This window comes from Phascolarctos cinereus, unplaced genomic scaffold (assembly GCF_003287225.1).
Source record: "Phascolarctos cinereus isolate Bilbo 61053 unplaced genomic scaffold, phaCin_HiC Scaffold_4;HRSCAF=312, whole genome shotgun sequence".
NCBI classification, from domain to species: Eukaryota; Metazoa; Chordata; class Mammalia; order Diprotodontia; family Phascolarctidae; genus Phascolarctos; species Phascolarctos cinereus.
The window spans coordinates 279,817,027-279,832,753 of record NW_027555847.1 but is presented as its reverse complement, the minus strand read 5'-3'; the positions used below and the strand labels follow the sequence as shown (position 1 = coordinate 279,832,753).

The window sequence follows — 15,727 nt, the reverse complement described above, 5'->3', positions numbered from 1 at the left end:
GAGCTTTCAGAAGCTTCCTCATTAATTACATTAGCATGTATTAGTAGTTGCTAGTCAAAAGATCACCCTTAAGGGGAAAGTGACAGAATGGACAAAGGACTCTTCCTCTTCCCCCCCCCCCCCCCCCCCCGCCTCCAACCTTTCAATCTCTAATAGAATTAAAAAGAGAAATGAAAATGTTCTGGTCCTAGAAACTTAAACATACAAATGAAGTGGTGGGTAGCTCATCAAAGTGTTAGACCTGAAAGATCCCTTAGAGACTGTTTAAACCTGTTTCCTTATTTTCAAGGAAAGTTAAAACGCAAAGTTACTTGAATAAAGGTCATAAAGTTACATGTAGCGTCAAGAGAATGCTGTCCTTTAACTATATAAATATATGTATGTAAATATCTTTAAATTTTATCACATTTTTGTTGATACTTTTTTTTTAAACATCCTGTTCAGTTTTGTAGCCTTCTTCATTCTCTAAGCCAGCCGGCCACATGCAATATTCCGCCTTCACGGTTCTCATCTTTGCGATGAAGAGAGATGGGCGCATTTTCTCATCCCTTTTCAGGACCAATCTCGGTTATCATAAGTGCCGAATGCTCAGTCTTTCTCTGTGTGCGTACGTTGTAGTCCATTTTATATGTATAATTTTTCTATTTAATTTACTCCGAATAAATTCGTATAAATCATCCATGCGTCTCTGAATTCTTCATATTCCACTACACGTCTCTATTTCAGCTCAGTTCCGGACAAATTACATCATTTGGGGAACGGTAGGGAGTACAGTGACAGTCTGGGCAATGCGCTCTTCCTTAGCTAGAAACGGGGAGACAATCGAGTACTTGCTCTTTTCTTTGTTAGTCTTATGTCTGACAGTCGCTAAACTGAAAACAAAACGAAAACAAAAACAAAAAACCCAAACTTTCTTTGTCCCTGCGGAAATAAACTATTAGCGATGCTTCCCCACAGAATCCTGCTGTAGTAAAGCGACTGCCACCTCCTATTTCCCTAGTCTCTATTTTTAACCTCTGCAGTGTTGAATGTGTCCGCCTCTTCTCTTGGTCTCCGCCCCTTGAGTCCCTGGTACGGCCCAGGCGCCCCGCCCACCACTGCAGAACCCTGCCCCCAGCTGAGCGCTCCGGCTCTAAGTCGGCATTCTGGAGGAAGGTTGGTGAGAAAGTCATTCTCAGCTCTGGGACTATTCGGCCAATCGAAGGAGTTTTTCTCGAGGGAGGCGGGGCTTCAGACATTGCTTCCTTCTTCCTCCTCTGCCCCGCTCCGCCCACTCACAGCCCCACATCTCCTTGCTTCCTCCCCTTCGGATTGGGTGCCTATCTTTCTTTGGCAGAGGTTCTTTATGCCCATTGGCCCAGATTAGGCAGGGAGGGAGGGGTTTTGCAAGCTCGCAGCCTCCGCCGCCGCGTTGGGTGGGGCGGGGCCTGGTAGCTGCTGCCCTACGTGGGGAGGAGGCGGCGGCGGGTGGCGGGACGTGCGCTGTTCCTGGCTCGGACCCGCTGCGGGTCTCGGTGAGAGGATTTTTCTTTACTTGGATCCTCCGTTCTCTGTTTCCTCCGAATTTGGGGGTGGGGGCGGTGCCTCCTCGGGCTACGGGCCCCCCCTCCCCGGGGTCCGGGGTTCCGAAGGACTTGGAGAGCCTCCGTCCGGCCCGAGGAGAGGGGAGCCCGGCCAGGCTGCCTCCCTGCGGGGCTGCGGCTGCACTGACATTAGCCGGAGGTCGGGCCCTCCTCCGGCCCCCGGGCCGGCTCAGGTGGGCTCCCTTGGTCCCTCGTGCCCTTGCGTCCCCCAGGCGTCATGTCGCAGTCTGGGATGGGTTTGATCGTGTTTTGGGGGCTTAGGCAGCTGTGTCTCTCCCCCACTTTCGCCCCCCCATCTCCATCCCATCCCCACCCCCCAATCCTTTGCCGGGGGGGGGCTTGTTCTGCACCCCCACCCCTCCCACTCCTCCCAAAGCCTTTGGATTTGTACAGAATTGCCCAGAACGTCGCCCGTCCTCCTTCTCCTCCCCTGGCTTGCCACAGCGCCTTCCTTTACTGCTGTGCTGTCACTACGCGGGTCTTCTCCAGCAGTAGCATTGACATAACTCTGCTAAACCTGCTTTCACCTCTCCCATTTCCTCAAACTGACCTGATGCTCCGGGCAACTTTGCATTTATTCTTCTCTGTATATCATTGTTATCCCAATCCGGCCTTTGTCTTCCCAGCCCTTGCATTTTTCTTGTGTCCTTGACCCGCTGCATTGTTTTCCACATTCTGTCATCATCTTGTCCTCCCATGTCTTCTATCAGTTTTTCCTAAAGTATAAATTTCCTGCAAACATGCTTGTACCAAATTCAAAATGTAAACTTTAAAATCTGTTCACATTATGGAGTAAGGGTGGGATCGAATGTCATAGGTTTTAGTAATAGAAGACAAGCATTTTTAGATCTGCAGCAGTTCAATGCAGTTTTAAGCTTTTTAAAGCTTATACACACCCACGTGTCCTCAGTGACTTAGCATTTTGATTCTGCACGGGCTTATTTTTTAAAGGCTATAAAAGCAAGTATAGGTTGTATATGATACTTTTGACATTTGATTAATCACAGAGGTTTTTTTTATTTTAAACGTCGAAGTCATTTATCCTCTTCGAAGACCAAGTATACAGCACACTGTAGTTCCTTAAATATATTGGGTGTCAGTACTTAGAAATGAAGGCAAGTGGTAAAAATATAGTATTTCAAACAGGTCTTGGCTATTTTTTAGCTTGAAAATTGTCTTATTATGCATGTATGCTTTACCTACAACTAGAATAACATTGACTTGATTTCTTTAGCTTGATTTTAAATTTTTAAACTGGTTAGCTCTCTAGTTGAATGACATTTTGAGTAATTCCTTCCTCTACATCTTAGTGTCATTGTTTAAATCTTGTATTTCATTAATCAGTTGTGCATTTTGAAATTTGTCTGAATGCATTCCTTTTAGCATCATAGCACTAGTGGTTGATAGCATTATCTTAGTTTCATATTTATAATTTTATGTTCCATCATTCTATCTTTCTGACATTTGTCAGCTCAAGAATTATTTGTAGCTGATAATCCTTTCCAGAATGTTAACTTATTTACTGACATTATTAATAAGAATTAATTTGAGGCAGTTTTGTCTTTCTAATACATGAGTACAAGTATTTCCATTGTCTGAAAACAAAATAATTTCTAGCTTCAATTAATTTTTTTTCTAAGTTAGGTAATTAGAAAAAAAGACTTGACAAGTTTTTCAGGCTCTGTATTGTGATTTAATTTTTTTAACTTTTATCATCTCATAAATTTGTTGCTTAAATATAGTGTCTCTAGCATTTTTCAACACGTTATTATGTGATTATTTTTAAAAATCTATGATCTTTTATAAGACTGCCTTCTTGTATACAATTGCTCTAAATTTTAATATCTAATCATTTTATTTCACTAATAAATTAAGAGATTAAATGTAGGAACAGTTAATGTTTTCTTATCGTAAACCAACTGGAATTGGTTTTAATTTTTGTTTGTTTTGAGAAAATCTGTAATTTTTCTGCACCATTTCAAACTCTGGCATACTTCGTTTTACTAATACTCTGTTTAGGGCATCAAATGAAGCCAGTTTATTGTGGCTTTAGGAAACAATTGACTCAGCTCACACATTTAAAAGCATAATAATGCCAGTTTTTACTTGTATTAATTATTATATATTGAGAGTCATCATGACAGTTATGGATAGAGGGCTGGCCACAAATAAAAGAAACCAAGTTTCAAGTATTGTTTCTGATGTGTACTAGCCTTGTGACCTTGGACGATTCATTTAACCTCTCTGAGCCCTTGATAACTCTAAGAATAAAAATTGCAGACCAAATGCAAATGTTTCTTGGTAAAGGAAATTTCTTTGAGAGGAGTTCCCTACTGGGATGAGATTGTAGGTGTAGAATCCTTTCTCACAAAAAAAGGGCTCCAAAACAGCAAAATTTGATTTACTCTGGATTAGTTTGAATTTCTTGGCTTTGCCAAGATACTTTGTTTCTTATATAATGAAAAATAGAAATTAATTCATCATTCCATAATAAAAATTCATCATATATGTCTTCCTAGCTGTCTTTTGTTGGAGGTGGTAGGCTGGAGAGAAGTGCATTTTATATATTTGTAACATTGTTTTGGTGATATATTCAAATAGACTATAGAATGCTGCTTTGGCCTTTATGAGGAAGTGAAGACTTCTCTTAGAAATAGCAATGTAAATGGCTTTGGCATAACTTCAGAATTACCACACAAACCATTTTATATTGCTGTTGTCTTTTAATATGAAGGATAAAAATGTGTTTATTGTTGGCGCAGATGGGCTATAATATTAAATGTAACTCACTTTCTACTCATAGTGGTAGTGTCTGTTCTCAAAGTGCAATCTTGCATTTTCAGTTGTTGGCTTACCCAGGAATTTTCAGAGATATGTATATTTCTTCCCTTGAGACTACCCAAGTCTCTTGGAACTTTATTTGAAGACAAACCTAAGAGTCATTTTTAGGCCATATCTTTTTGGAAAAAATGCAGTTGAATTGTGACTGTCTATACAGGATCACCCATGTTATGATTTGTTTTAGCAATTAAGATGACTGACCAATATTGCATCTGCCATTACTGTGGTGCTAGTTCTTTTAATCATGTAGACTTGGCCATACTATTTTGGTAGCAAAAAGCCACTGAAATTTTATTCAGACTGAGTTAAAGAACCAGCAAGTATTTAGTTCAAGTGTACCTCAAATTTTTTAGGCATTTTGGCTAGGAGTTATGTACCACAAGAGAGACATTCCTTGCCTTCTTGTTTGAGGATGTGGTTTTTAAATGAAAAAGGAGATATTAAGTATTCCTTCTCTTTCTGATTCCTGCTTTTGGTGCCAAATACTTCTCCAAATGAATAATTATGTGATAAATTAGCAATCCTAGTAGGTGAGACTTCTGGCCTTCCCTCCCCCCCCAAAAAAAACCCCAAACCAAACAAACAACGATCTCACATATTCAAATGATATGTATTAAAGGGTAATTTGATGGAGGACTGAGGCCTTAGGAAGGTTAGAAGTGGAGTGGGTGGGGAGAGTTCTGATAATGCTTTCAAACAGACTAGAATATGCTGCTTTTAGGCCTTGTTAGAAAGTACAGTGGCTTCATAGAATATTCAACTTCCCTCTCTGCTTTCCCCTTTTATATGTGAGAGAACTCATCTCTGATGTATTAATTTTCTTTGATCTTCAGGGTTTTAAGGCATTAATTGGTGGAGAAATATGTTATCTCTTAATTCCCTTCTAAGACTTAAAATTTCACATCCTTGAGCTATTGGTTGATGGGATACAGTATAGAGAAAAGGAAATATGACTCACCCCCATGGAGGATTTTGAGCCTTGCTTTTATGGCCTTGGTTAAACTATTAAAAGAACTTTCCTAGAGCCATTAGTTCAGAATAAGCTTCATGGCAAAAGCAAAGAACAAAAGTGCCATTAAGTTTGTTTATAATCTGAATTTCTGATTTAATTTTTAATTCTCTGTGAGCCAGCCTTCAGACACACAAAACTATGCCAACTGAATCCAATATAGATTTATATTACATAATCCTAAGTAGACCCTCACTGCAACAAGGCAACCCTTTTATCCTCCCTATTCCATTCACTGCCCCACTCCCCACAGTGGCTGTTGCAAATTTTTTCATCCTTCCTCAGACATCCTATTGTACCCTCCCCAACTCCCCACCTGAGAACCTTGTTTCATGCCTAACCAAAAAATGAGGCCATTCAACAAGAACTCCTTCTCATCGTCTTGCTATGGTAGGAAAGAAAAAAAGCAACCAAGTTTCATCCAGACAAATGATTTATTTAGCATGGCATTCACAAAAAAGCCTATAAGTTAAGGACCCAGGGGACACTGAGGTGAAAAGGAAGGGGTTAGTTTTGTGACATTCCTTAAATCTGGTGACCTTTGGGAGGGGGGAATTAATCTTGTGACTTAAAATTAGGTGACTTAAAAGCAGCTGAAACTTAACTTCACAAAATGGTGGATAAAAGTAAAATGGAGTTACTCATGCTCATTTTTAATGTAACATTATTTACTTTGGGCTACTCAAACGCCAGGATCACTTATTTAAAGCTTTATCTACTAGGGATTTCTGGATGGAATGGTAGCCTACCTTAAGAGGCATCAAAAGGGTAGGGTAAGAGACACAAAGAGTACAAGCAGAGTTAAAATCTTATATAACCCCTAAGGAGACAAACCTTGTTAAATAGACTTTATAGGTAAACTAAGGCAGGCTGTAGATCAGACTATATTTAAAGGGTTCACCATGGACCAGTTTGAGAGAGGAGATTTACATGTCATCAAGGTCACCAAGAAAACTCAGCAAACATAAACACCATGAAACAAAAAAACTGCAGTAATACAATAATGATCATCAATATTGACATCATTTCCTTGTAACCTGGAACCCACTCCCAATGTCTATTTAATCAACACATTTCATCTTGAGTCCCAGATGTCCAATATAATCATGTAGTTCCCAGAAACATCTTCCCTTGGACATTTTGAAATAGGTCTCGTTCTCAGGGAAGCTTTGAAGGGTGTTCCTCCTAGTAGATCTTATCAGGTTCCAAGTCACTTTTAGAGATTCCCAGGTAATTCTGCTAGAATGTGCCAGTAACAAGACTTAATACAATTTAGTACCACTTCCTAAATTTGCTTTTCCAATAACTTGTTCATGTGACAAAAACCAGCTCAATTCTTATAGTTTTGATCCTATTAAAAATAGTTATAAGATGAGCATCAAATTAGTAACCTATAATTCACTTGAAACTTTAGAAAATTTTCTGGTTTTACATACCACTTGCTCTTTCTGTCTTTACCTAAATCCTGTACCTGATATGGAGACTGCCATCAATGGACTGAAGGAGGAATCTTAAAAAGAATCCATGGGAGCCTGACTTGGCTTAAAATATCAGACAAAGACTTCAAAATAAGAAAATAATTTCACTTTCTTTACAGTTATCAATTTGATTTTAAATGTAAAATCCTTAATCCAATTTTGAGAACTTGTTACTAAAACCAACTTAAAGCCTATATATTCTATTAGAAAGATTTGGAAACCAATCACATACATATACATATATACATATACTTATATATATATATATATTTTTTTATACACACACACACACACACACACACACACACATACACACATAATCCCTAGTTCTTATAGAAAAGTCTGACTTGTTGCTTCCTCAAAATTTACTATTCTATTTAGTTAGAAAACTTTTACATCTTTGTCCCATTCCACCTTTTGAAGATATTATTCCCATATCATCCTGAAAGAATGAAATGCTTTAAGAACCTAATCTTACATATGAATATATAATTAGTAGCAAAAAAGTTAAGAACTTTTTTACCTAGTTATGTAGGATATGGAATTGACTATAAATTCAGCTTGAAAACAGTTAAGATCTTTCATGCTTGCATCCTCTTATAGTAACACAGATGTTTTAGTATTAATGTATTTAGTATTGAAATGGAAGACATTAATTATTTACCTGCTTCACTTATAGAAATTTGTTAAAAAAGGAAAACGAGGGACGTGGTTATGACAGTATCAGGACTTCCTGTAAGGGTGCAGATTGGTCTGACATAAGCCATAACAAAGGGGGAAAAACTCCCTTAGGTCTTTTTGATTTCAGGCAAGAGTCGTAGTTAACAGCTATTCATGCAGCAAAGTTCCACATTGTTCACAGTGTATAATGGCCAAGCTCAGAAAATTTACTGTTCAGAAAGGAAATAGCACAATGGAAACTGAGTCACAAGGCTCCTTCCTGCATTAGACATCCACCTGTACCAGTTGTCTGACTGCACTCCCTTTGGGCAGCAGCTGGTGTTCTCTTTGAATGGTGGATTATTGGCTTAATAACAGTTAAGACAGTTGTTGCTGTTGAGTTGTTTTTCAATTGAGTCTGTCCCCTTTGTGATCTCATTTAGGGTTTTCTTGGCAAAGGTACTAGAGTGGCTTGTAATTTTCTTCTCCAGCACATTTTACAGATGAAAAAACTGGGGCAAACAAGGTTAAGTGACTTGCTGAAGGTCATACAACTAACAAGTGCTTGAGGCCAGGTTTGAACTCAGGAAGATGAGTCTTCTTAACTCCTGGCCTGGCACTCTACCCACTGTGCCACCCAGCTGCCTCTCAGCCATTCCTGAAATCAAAACTTAGAACTGTATCAATTATAATCCCAGAACATTTTACCTCAATAACAAAATTTCACGAATCACAAGTTAGGGCTAGGTTCTTCTCATGTTTTAATAACATTTAACAATGAGCAAATATAAGGAAATATCATCTATAAATTAAGAATAACCACATTCTGAACACATGCAGTGAATACCATATAGCTGACTCAAAACCCCCAGAAAAATGCTGACTATAGTAAGCCTTCCATCTGTATTGCCCGTTCACCCTTAAGAGAAGATTGAAGTCTTTGAATCTAAGGTTTATGGTTACTAAATTGGCTCAAAGATTAGGTAACTTCAGTACAGACTATTTATTAACAGGTACAATTTCATCATTTTCATAAGTGATAGCCAAATAATCTCAGATGAAACTCACTCTTTACTATAAGCAAATTTGTAAGTTTTCCCACCTTGCCTGGGAGCTACTTTGGAATTTTATTGCACCACTGTCAGCAGGGCTGATGACATCTTATTTATTTAGCAATGTATTCAGCTGCCAAAAAACAAACAAACAAACAAAACAGGGCCTAAGGTTCTAGGTAAACCAAGGACCCAGAAGCCTGGTTTCTCATAGTTAATACAATTTGGAGGGAGGGAAAAACAGGATTATAGGGATTTTGGCACCTGGTTTCTTATTGTTGGGGGGTGGGAGAGGACCATGTTGGGAGACACTGAGGTGAGAGGAAGAGGGATTATTAGTTTTGTGACATTTTTAAAATTGAGTGACCTTTGGGACAGGGGATTAATCTTGTGACTTAAAATCAGGTGACATATAGGCATCTGAAACTTAGCTTCACAAAATGATGGATAAAAGCAAAATCCTTTTTTACTGTAACAGTCTCATGTCACTCAGATTGTTTTCCCTTTTTCCTCCACCTGTGTCACATGGTCCTTCTTGCCAAGGCAGACCGCTCTAAATGTACCCATGTGAATGCATTCTAAGTCCTTCAGCTGATTGTTCTCTTTTATTATCTTAATCTCCAATTTTTCTCACTAATCTCCATTTTCCCCCTATCCTACTGTACTTTCTTGCTGCCTAAAAACACTCCTTTTTCTCTCATCCTTAAAAAAAATCTCTCGAGTCTGCTTTCTCCTCCCATTTGAGTCTAAATTCCTTAAGAAAGACATTTACACTAACTGCCTGTTTTCTTTCCTCTCACTTCTAAACCCTCTGCAGTCTGGTGTCTGACATCATCATTCAGCTTAAATTGCTCTCTAGAATTATCATCATTCTCTTAATTGCCAAATCTGTTTTTATCCATTTCTATTCTTCTTGACCTCTCTGCAACTTTTGACAGTGTTGATCAGTCTCTTCTGGATACTCTCCTGTCTCTGTTTTCCTGACATTGTTCTAATTCTTCTCCTACCTGCCTAACAACTAGTGAGTTGCTTTTGCTGAGTCTTCATATAGGTTGTGCCCCTTAACCACGAGTGTCTCTCAGGAATCTGTCTTGGACTTTGTCTCCCTCTCTACTATCCTGCTTGATGATCTCTTCAATTCCCAGTGAGTTCACTTATTTCTATGCGTGTTCTATTTATCCAGCTCTAGCCTCTCTCCTGAGCCTCCAGTCTCTCACATCATTGACTACCTCTTAGACATCTCAAACTTATGTCTAAAACAACTACAGGGATGAGAAATAGCTGCCCCTTGTGGGTAGGGAACTGTACCTTATACTTTGTATCCTCAGTAGTGGCTAAGGCAGTGCTGATCCAGTGTAAGGCTTTGACAAATACCTGTTGACTGATGAAAAGTGGGAAGATAATGAATAAGGGGAGTAAATAGGACATTGTCATATTCCCGGCCAGTTTTTTAAAAATAAAAATTTGCATCAGAGGCAATTGGTGAATTCAGGAATTCAGGAGAAGATCGAAAGACAAGAATTGGAAGCAACATGAAAAGATTGTTTTACATGTACACATAGACAAAAGAAAACTCAGTGAACTAGAAAAAGTAGTATGTTCAAAGTGTGTGGGAAACTATAAAATCAGAGGATCAGGTTGAAGAGTTAGGATAAATGGAAGAGACAATTTATGATTATTGGAGAAAATTAGATAAGGGGATTAAAAAAGTTAATGTTTAGTCTAATTATTTTGTCTTTAAGGCAGGATTAACCAGTCACTTTTTTGGCTTCTGTAACTTCCCGCTTACACAACCCCTGACTGTTTACTCTGTGGCTTCTGCCTTTATAAACCCAAGCTCTGCCCCTGATCAGGGCTGCTCGATCTGGGTGTGTACTCCTTGCAGCCGTGCGCTAATAAATCCACATTTCAAATTGTGTCTGGGTCTCGCTCCCTGAGTTCTCAGTACAACAAAGTAATTTATATAAATTCAAATTTAAGCATAGTAAATCAAAGTGTCACATCTACATGTATGTCAGCTAAGTAACATAATGGAGTCAATGGATATTTTAGTTTGCTTTATTTAAGGCTTATTTGAGAAACTTTAATATATTCTTTTTATTGAAAACTCTCAATCACAACTTTCTATTTAAAGGCCAGTTTTGAGGCTAGATTGCTGTCATCTCACTGGCATGGCCACCACCCTACTTCAGACCATCACTGTATTTATCATAAATAGTTTAGGCAAAAGGCAATCTTTAGTGGTCTATCTTTAGTTTCTCCATTTCTTAACCCATCCTTAACAGTTGCCAAAATAATCCTTATAAAAGACTCTGCCAACTGAGAAACCTTTCAGAAGCCCCTTGTTGACTCTAGGATAAAATGCAAATTCCTTAGCTAGTGTCTATGGCCTTTTATAATATGGCCTCAGCCTACCTTTCTAGCATTATTTCATATTACTTCCTTTTGCAGCCTCAGTGTTCTAGTGCTTAGTCCAGTACCTGGACTCAAGTAGGAACTTAAAAAATGTTTGTTGGTTGATTGAACAGATTGCTGGCCTACGAGATATTTCTTGGTGTTGTCATTCTTTTTTGCCTCCATGTATTTGCATAGCCTTTCCCTCAGCCTGTAATATGGAATTGTCTAAGGATTAATTTACAGGTACTCCTACCAATCAAAACCATCAACAGGAGATCTGGGAGGTAATCAAGGTTTGTTATATGCCCTGCACGGGCTCAGGGTATCTAAAATTCACCACTGGGCACCTGATAAGAGTTTTTATAATTCTTATAGTTTTTAGTTATATCAAAGGAAAAAAATGTAACTAAAGTTTACAACTGCCAAAAGGGAAGGATTTACATTAAAAAAAATGCCTCTAATAGTTATGGTAGGCTAAAGAGGAAGAAGGTTCATATTTCAAAAGATAGCAGAAGGGGAAAAATTCCATCAGGATTAAGTTTTACATTGATTAACAAATACTGAAAGAAGTTACTTTGGAATTTATAATTAACAAATGGTTATTATAAAACTGCGTCAGATTCTTTTGCTCCTAAACAGGTAATCATCTGGATTAAATCATTTGGAGGTCTCAGTTAAATTCTACATAGGGAAAGCCTCATTTAGCCACATGATTTTCCTTACAAATAAAATTGCCACCCCAAAGCCACTAGAGAGGAAATTTAAAAGTCTTATAACACCTACAATTAATTCTCCTCATTTTCACTGGTTCAGGTCTTTTTCTTCCTTCAAGACTTGGTATAGATGTCACATACCTTTCATCAGCCTTTCCTTATTCCTTGTCCCCAACTGAAAGTTCTTAGCTCTTCACTTTTGCCTTTACCCTAGTTTCACTGTACCTTGTACTGTGCTTATTTTTGAAGTTTCCCCATTAGACTGTAGTCTCTTCTTAAGGGCAAGGACTGTAGTATTTGAATCTGTGCATCTCCAGGCCTTAACACAATGCCTTTCAAATAACAGGTGCTTAATAAATATCTGAATTGATTTAAATTCCAAGTATGTTTCAGCCTTCCTTAACTTATCTTTTTTCTTTTAAAAATTATCCTGCCCCCTGCCCCCCTTGAACAATGAAGAAAACAAAATCCTAACAACCAGTTTCCATACTGGTGATATCCAAATCTGCATGTCTCATTCCGTATTTTAAGTTCATCACCAATCTGGCAGGAAATAGAGAGTATGATTCATCTTTAGTTCTCAGGATTCATAGCTTATTATAGCATTAATCACATTTCTAAAGTCTTTCAAAGTTCTTTTTCTCTACAATGTTGTTGTCATTTTGTAAGTTGTTCGGCAGTTCTGCTCACTTTACTTTGCATCTAATCACAGATGTCAGGTTAACAAGAATATGTAGCACTAGTTGTCCAAGATACCTGAAATGCTCTTCCTTTCCACCTCTGCTTTGGAGCTTTCCTGCTTTTTCAAGATTCATCTCAGATCCCACGTTCTGCTAGACTTCTTCCCACTGTGCTCGTGCCTTTCCTCTGTTATTATCTTCCATTCATATTGAATAGATCTTGCACATGCATAGTTATTTGCATGCTGCGTTTACCTATTAGAATGTCAGCTCCTTGAGGAGAAGGACTATGTTTTTACCTTTCTTTCTCTCTCCAGTGCTTAGCACAATACCTGGTAGATAATGAGTCATGAATGATTGTTGACCATCAAGTCCAGTCTGCCCTTTTTTTCCCTCCCTAGCTCTTCTGTTTTGTGTATCGTTTTATTTCTTCCAGGTACTCTTGTAGTCCTTGTGGCCAGCACATTTTTTCTCCTGGTTTTAGTTAGACCTATTGTGAGGGCCTTCTTTTCCTCAGGGTACATCTTGGGTGTCTCTTAGGCCAATGTATTTCCTCTTAATAATGTGTTTTTGCCTTTGGTTTGCTCATCTCAGCCTTAGCAACAGGGTCATGGGACCTGTATTTGGGTCAGGCTCTGTTCCTGCATTCCTGAAAATGGGCAGATACTGCCCGGGTGCTGATATTGATGGGCAAGACACAGTCCCAGTTTCAGACCTCCAGGCTGCCTCTTGTATTGGGCTCTACTTGAGGTCTTTCCTTGTTAATGGGCTCAGGGCTGCTGTAATACTTTTATTCTGGACCCCCTGCAATGGGTCTTTAGGATCACCTGGACTAATCTTTGCCTAGAGACCTTTCCCTTGTCCTCAACAAGGCACAGTTGGGCTCCACTTGGCATTAGGTTGCCTTTCCAGTTGCCCTGGGGCTGCTTTGTAATAGCTTTTGATGTTCTCCAGCTGGTTACTTCAGGATTCTTACAGGCTTCTAGAGGTACTGTGCACGTTGGGTTGAATGAAGGAATCTACAAGAAATTCTTCTAATTTTGTCAGTTAATGGTGCATTTTAGGTTTTAATGGTGTATTTAGGTCCTAGCACATCATCTTTTTCAAATAATCATGTACTGTACAATACATCCTAAAAAAAAACTACTTTCGTTTCTTTCCTTCTTAATTTTTTTTAATATATAGTTATAAAACAGCAGTTTTATAACTGGATACTTTCTCTTGCTCAGTAATCTTTTTAATAATCCCTGATTTGCTTTCTTAAAATTAAAAAAAAAGGGGTTTTATTGCTATCTTTTTTTAAACCTCACTTTCATTTCCCATTGTATTCCTTCTTTTCTCTTCCAAAGATCTATCCCTTTTAACAAAGAATTTTTAAAAAGAGGAAAAAAACAGTTTAGTAAAACTAACCAACACATCAGTAAGATCCACCATTATATCCACTATTCCTAATCCATAGCCCCTCACCTCTACAAAGTAGAAAGGGTGATATATTCTTACAACTCTTCTTTGGGGCTAAGTTTGGTTCTTATAATTACATAGTATTCAGTTTGTTTTGTTTTGGCTGTTTTTTCAATTTACATTGTTGTAGACTCTGTGTATATTGTTTTCTTGGTGGTACTTACTTCACTTTATATTAATTCATATAAATATCCCATGCTTCTCTTGTGGCAAAGTAATATTCCAGTACCTTTATGTACCACAACTTGTTTAGCCATTCCATAGTAGGTGGACATTTACTTTGTTTCCAGTTCTTTGCTGTTTCAAAAAGAGATGCTATAAATATTTTAATGTAAGTGAGCTCTTTGGGGCATATGCTTAGCAATGGAAGCTCTGAGTTGAAGGGAATGCTTTGTAGAATGATTGGACCAGTTCACATCTCCACAAGTAGTATATTAGTGGTTCCTATCTTCTTAAAGTCCCTCTAACATATCTCATAGATAGGGCATTTCTGTTTTTTGGTCATCTTTGCCAAAGGATGGGAATGAAATCTTGGAGTCGTTTTGATCTCCACTACTCTTATCAGTGTCTTAGAGGAGTCTTTAATATGGTTCCTTGTTTTGTTTTTTAAAGATTTTTTATGGCTATCTTTGGTTCTTACATTTCCTATATTTACAGCAAAACCATTCCACATATAGAGAACAATCTGATGTTATCTGTGGTGTTGCACACCTGTGGATACTTCTGCAGATGAATGGGGAAAGGTATCTTCTCATGTCTCTTCTTTGGGGGTTAAGCCTATTCTTTATAGTTTTACCCTATTCAGTTCTTACTAATTTTTGGTTGTAGACATTTGTATATTTATTGTTTTCCTGTCCCTGCTTATTTCACTTATAATCAGTTTTAAGGCTTTCTATGTTCCTGTAATTATTATGCTTTTTTTTTACAACTCAGTAATCCATTAATTACATTCATGTTTCATAATTTGTTTAGCCATTTCCCATATTATGAACATCTATTTTCCAGTTCTATGCTACCATAAGAAGTGCAGCTATAAATATTTTGATGTGTATAGAGACATTCTACTTATCAGTGACCTCAGAGTATATACCCAGTAGAAGATTTTTGGGTCAGAAGGTATGAATATTATGGTCACTTTATATGCATAAGTCCAAATTGCTTTACAGAATGGTTATACACATTCATGGTTCTGTCAAAAATATGTCAAATGTGCCTCTTTCTATACTCTCCCAAATGCTGTCTGTTTCTGTCTTTTGCTCCTTTCCAATTTTCTAGTTGTAACGTGAAACTTGAGGGTTGTTTTGATTTCTTTGCTTTTCTTTTATTTAGTGATTTGAAGCATTCTGTTATACAGTTGTTAACAGTTTGCAGTGGTTCTTTTTGATAACTGTTTGTTCATCTCTTTAAATACTTCTCCATTGGTGAATAACATGTTTTTGTGTATTTATGTTAGTTTCCTGCGTATCATGGATATTAGACCCTTATAAGAGGTATTTGATGCAAAGATTTCCCAATCTACTACTTCCTTCCTTATCCTTGTTATGTTGATTTTGTTTGTACAAATAGTATTGGAAATATGTTTTTATATGAGTTTTAAAAATATATTTTTACTTATTGTATTTAAATATTTCCCAAATACATTTTTATTTTTAACATGTATTTTTTTAAATTTTGAGCTCCAAATTCTCTCCCTCCCTCCTCTGTTCTTCCCCTATCTCTTGAGAAGGCAAGCAATGCAATGTTGATTATACATGTGAAATCATGCAAAACTTATTAGCCATGTTGCAAGAGAAAACACACCAAAAAAGCACGAAAAATTTTAAAAAGTGGAAAAAGTATACTTCAGTCTGCAC

At 37.8% G+C, this 15,727-nt stretch overlaps 1 protein-coding gene across 8 annotated transcripts in view; it reads left to right on the top strand.

Moving 5' to 3' along the window:
* The first annotated feature begins 1,421 nt into the window (after window positions 1-1,421).
* PJA2 (praja ring finger ubiquitin ligase 2) overlaps window positions 1,422-15,727 on the top strand; it is a 119,501-nt gene continuing 105,195 nt past the window's right edge. For 3 of the 8 annotated variants that reach the window (XM_020968832.2, XM_078153091.1, XM_078153095.1), the window contains exon 1: window positions 1,497-1,514. The gene's annotated coding sequence lies outside the window, so the exon portion shown is untranslated. Of the gene's footprint in view, window positions 1,515-1,566; window positions 1,757-15,727 lie in introns of those variants that run through there. The other 5 variants (XM_078153094.1, XM_078153092.1, XM_078153093.1 and 2 more) reach the window with 3 other exon arrangements.